Below are 5431 nucleotides of genomic sequence, written 5' to 3' on the forward strand. Positions count from 1 at the left end.
TGTCTTCAACGTAGGAGCCTTTGGGGAGAGCACTTCATATCCAAATCATATCATCCATCATGCGTTGTCCATATTTTTACATGTGTTGATTGCACCTTCTGATGATAGCTGAGCTTCAATCACATGTCCCTGAAATTTAGTGTAATGCTAATGTTTTGGTTTACATAAAAATCACTTTTCAAAGCAGATCAACATTTGGCAAAGGCGTATTAAAGGAAAACTTTGAAAATTCAGGTTTTGTTTCTATATTTTATGTAGAACACTGGTAAAATCATTTGTGAAATCATATTTAATTTTTCTAACTTATTCCTGGCAATGATTGTTTATTACTAACTAAACAACTAAATGTCTTAATATTTTTATTGTATTTGTCAATGTTTTTAAGTACTCTTGAAACAATGAAATAGGAGAACAGTTGTTTTCTGAACTAAGATAACTGCCCAGATGAAACTTTCTATTTTAGCCAATAACAACATGTGAGAATAGCATTAGACAGCTGGAAACTATTGTGCTGATGTCAGGACCTTTGATAATATGCACCACAGCCTTGGTCTGAGTTATCATCACAGATCTTGATGAAAAACTAAGAGCTCAGCCTGGATAGCTATGACAGCATACCTTTAACACCAGCACACCTGTGGCATAGGTAGATGGATCTCAGTAAGATTGAGGCCAGCCTATTCTACATAATGAGTTCAAGTCAGAAGGAGCTACTGGGTGACCCTGTCTCAAGAAACCAAACAAACAAACAAAAAAGAGAGCTCTAGCTACTCAGGTAGTTAAATGTGTTAGACATTTTCAGAGTAACTGAAGATAATGTTTTTGTGTATGTGCATATGTGTGTGTGTGTGTGTGTGTGTGTGTAGGTACATGTGTAAAGGCCAGAGACCAACATCAGGTCTTCTCTACACTAAGTTTTAAAAGTACATTATGTAAAGGGAAAGTGGTAATGCAGTTCCCCAGTACCACTAATTACATGGTCAAGTTTCTACCATTTTGGGAAGTTTCAGGGATCAGCACACCTGGAGTGCAATAGATGAGCCTTGCCTTGATAAAATGCTTTGCTTTCGTAATCATGCTACCACCCTTACCAGGGAAGCAGCCACATTAACTTTTGAGAGAGTCTGTCAATGAACCTTAAGTTCACTGATTGGGCTTCACTAACTGACCAGTAAACTCTAAAAGTCCTTCTGCCTCTGCCTCCCCAACACTGGTAGCACAGGCATAAGACCACTGTGTCAGGCACTTTACATGAATTCTGGGGAAGTAAAACTCAGGTCCTCATGTTTGTATGGGAAGTACTTCCTGACTGAGCCATCTACTCAGCCCCAAAATAAAGTTTTTATGATGTACATTCACCAGTCTATAGCAATGGTAATAGCTCTTTTATTGAGCATTTATACTTGCTAATTATTGCATCAATTACTTTGCATAGAATACCCATTTTATCATCCTAATTAGGTAAGGATTTACTAATATTTTAACTTATGAAACCGAGGCTGAAGTAGTTCGGGCAATTGGCTCAAGGGTGCAGTCAATCTGTGGGGTGGAGCTTTCATTCCAAACCACTCTGATCAGCGTTATCTTCAAACAAGTGAGCAATGACTGATGACACTAAGTCAGTTTTTCACAGAGAACAGTTGATTTTGAGCAAATTTGCCTTTCACAAAAATGAAAATATAATGATTATATTGAACTTCTTACTGATTTAAATATAATTTATTGTGAAAATACTACAGCAAAATCATCATTTCTTTGACAACTTCAAATATAGAAAGAACTGTTTTAGATAGTGTAAGCTCTCTCCATCTTACTTCTCAAAATTTTAAATCGAACTTAATGGTTATAGAGCCAAATATTGACTCTATCATATGTTTATTATAGAATACAATATTTCTATTATTTTGGAGGAATTTCTTAGTGCAAGAAACGTCTATAAAATTTGATTTCAAATAATTACAGTGTACCACATTACAGATGACAAATAGGTTTTTCTGATCACTGTTAAGTGTAGGCTCCCTAGGAATGAGAAGGAGCTGGTATTATACTACCCTTTTCTAAATTTTTGTGTCCCTGCTAATGGGGAATGAAATTTAAAAAGACTAGTTTAGCAGACTGAACTATCTCTATATTCATCTCATCTATTAGCTAAGAGAGCATTTCCATTTGATTTTATTGCTTCATGAAAATTTCATCTGTTTTCTATCATATAGAAAGACGAGATTTTAGCAGATCTAAGTGTGTGCTGATCAAAATAGGAGGATTAGAGAAAAAGAGAAACAAAGGTATAATCATTGATCTGCCTTACCTCTCCAGTTGCAAATATGATAAGTACCTTCATTCAGATGTGATTAAGTATTTGAAAGGAATTTGGAAGGCTTTGCTAGATATTGCTTTTCAAAACAAAAAATTAAGGGAAATAATATCCAATGTCAGATATGCACAAGAAAATGTATAAATACAATGCAATTTTTCCTGGGTGACTTTCAAACACTTATATGCACACAAACTTCTAGGAAATTCAGAGGATCTGAGGTGCATTCTTTGAGTAGAAAGAAACAAATGTATAAATACAATGCATTTTTTCCTGGGTGAATTTCAAACACTTATATGCACACAAACCTCTTAGTATTTAAAAATGCTGGATCACAAGGAGTCCCAAAGTTGATATCCTGTATTTGAGAACTTCTAGGAAATTCAGAGGATCTGAGGTGCATTCTTTGAGTAGAAAGAATTTAGATGAAATAGCTGATCTTTCCCACATTTTGAGGGCTATAATTGAGGTATAAGAGCTGAAACAGGCTTACATTTATGCAAAATGGCTGTATCTTTCCTCTGTTCTGAGACAACTATTTTGCTTTGACTACTTTGACTACTAGAACAAGGATCATAAAGAGAAACAGTTCATTTGTTGACATCTGAAAATCACAGATGTTTTCATAAGAGCTATTAAATACAGAAATTTAAAGACCTAGTTATACTTCTTACTATTCTAATGTTGAAACTGCAATTTCATGAACTCCAATGATTCTGAGAAATAAGAAGAGGCTTTTCAAGTTGGATAGAGCCTGATATAAATTAAGCCTTAAAATATTTATTATTGCATACTTTGTCCAAGGTAGAATTCCAGGGGAGTTCCCAAAGTTTCAGGTCCTATATAATCTTTCCCATTGAGAACCAATAGAAGTTCTAACTTGCTTACTTCAATTTTCATACCAAATATGGGTTGACATGTTACTCTCCTGACCATATATTCATTTATGGCAAAGAGGAAAGAATTTTGTAGCTAGACCTAAATTCTTAGATGAGGTGACTTTATGTCAGTCTAGAAGGAATAACATTGAATGAGTATTACTTAGCAAGCCAATTCTTCAAGAATCAAGAAATGCAACATGTTTGATGGATGTATAGAAGAAATATGGAGCGGGCACTGTGGCAGGTTACTGTGGACAGCCTTTGGAAGGTGAGGGTTGTAATCCCCAAACCACCAGGAAATGAATTCTGTCACTGTCTGTGACCCTGGGAAGAGGATAGGGGCTTCAGGTAAGATCATAACTGTAGCTTAGTGGTACCCTGAGCACAGAATCAAGCTGAACAACAGTCAGTCCTGGACTGACAAAAATAAATGCACTGTTTTTCAATCACTAACACAGATACAATATTTTCTTAAGTAAGTTGCAATTGACATGAGGCTTCATAATGCCATGCTTGTTAAGAGCTCAGTCTTGATTAAAAGATTCATTTAGGATTTATTTTTAAATTGAGTCATAGACTAGTTGTAGTATCTACTCTGAAGACACTTTAGTTTTCCTATCTGACCATGAAGGTGATAAGGTGGGTCTCAAAGCATTTTTATAAGTAAAGTCATTGTGGGGGTTTGAATGAGAATGGTTTCCCTAGGCTCCAAGTATTTGGTCATTTTGTCCCCAGTTGGTGGTTCTGTTTTGGGAGATCTTAAAAGATGTGGTCTTGCTGGAGGAATTGAGAATGGGCTTAGAGACTTCTTAAGCCTTGCTGTAGTTCCAGGCATCCTCTGTTCCCTGTTCCTGCTTGAAGATGTGACCATGCTTAGGCTTCTACTCTTGCTCTGGCCACCTCATGATGTCTACCCACCACGACAAACTGTAATCCCTCTGGAACCTGGAACTGTAAGCTCAAATAAATGTTTCTTTCTATAAGTTTCTTTGGCCAGTGTTTTATCACAGCAACAGAAAACTGACGAATACAGTGAAGGATCTTGAGCTGTACCTGCAAAGGAGGTGACAGACCCTTGATGGTGCTTCTACATTATCTGTGGAAATAGAGAAGATGGTGAGCCTCAGTAATTCTAGGTGGATCTCCATTGCTTCTTCCCTCTTAATCTCCAAGGAACTTGACCAGAAATCTCCTGCAGTATATCACAAGAGTGGGCCAGTTTACACTACACTCAGTATCTCAGTTTATATCACTCACCACAAGTTTAGGTCATCCTTTATTCCTTTGGTGTAAATATTCAAACAGACACAAGATCTGTGAGGAAATTTTCTCCAAACACTGCTTCTCTTCCTTATTTTATTACTTTGTCTAACTACATTTTCATCTAGTATCTAACGCCCCTATTTATATCTGCTCTTTTTCAACTCTCTTACATCATTCATTTTTTCATCTTCATTTCCATTCTTTTTGCACTATTAACTCTATCATCTATCTATCTATCCACCTATCTATCTATCTATCTATCTATCTATCTATCTATCGAACAGGAGTCCAAGGCCTCCTTATACTGCACAGGAAAACCCTGTCTCAAAAAACTGGTGATAAAAAAAAATGTAGCAATATATCATCTATTCATCTATCATCTATCTATCATCTATCTCTCTATTATCTATCATCTATCTTGCTAGCTATCTATCTCTCCATTATCTATCATCTATCTATCTATCTATCTATCTATCTATCTATCTATCATCTGTCATCTATATATCCATCTATCTATCATCGTCTACCATCTATTTGTATCTATCATCATCTATCTATCATCATCTATCCCCATCTATTATCTATCTATCTATCTATCATCTATCTATCTATCAATCATCTCTATCTATCTATCATCTATCTATCATCTATCTGTGTATCTATCTATCTATCATCATGTATCATCTATCATCTATCTATCTATCATCATCTATCATCTGTCTATCATCTATCTATCTATCCATCCATCCATCTATTAGCTATCTATCTATCTATCTATCATCTATCTATCTATCAATCATCTTTATCTATCTATCATCTATCTATCATCTATCTGTGTATCTATCTATCATCATGTATCATCTATCATCTATCTATCTAGCTATCTATCCATCCATCCATCTATCATCTATCTATCTACCTATCTATCTATCTATCTATCTATCTATCTATCTATCATCTATCTATCTATCTA

General features: G+C 35.4%; 1 non-coding gene across 1 annotated transcript; it reads right to left on the reverse strand.

Moving 5' to 3' along the window:
• Positions 1-935: 935 nt before the first annotated feature.
• On the reverse strand, positions 936-1102 carry LOC115067960. The gene has a single exon (XR_003847320.1). It is a non-coding gene; the product is annotated as a U1 spliceosomal RNA (small nuclear RNA).
• Between the last annotated feature and the right edge of the window lie 4329 nt (positions 1103-5431).

This window comes from Nannospalax galili, unplaced genomic scaffold (genome assembly GCF_000622305.1).
Source record: "Nannospalax galili isolate Female #2095 unplaced genomic scaffold, S.galili_v1.0 scaffold287, whole genome shotgun sequence".
Classification (NCBI taxonomy): domain Eukaryota; kingdom Metazoa; phylum Chordata; class Mammalia; order Rodentia; family Spalacidae; genus Nannospalax; species Nannospalax galili.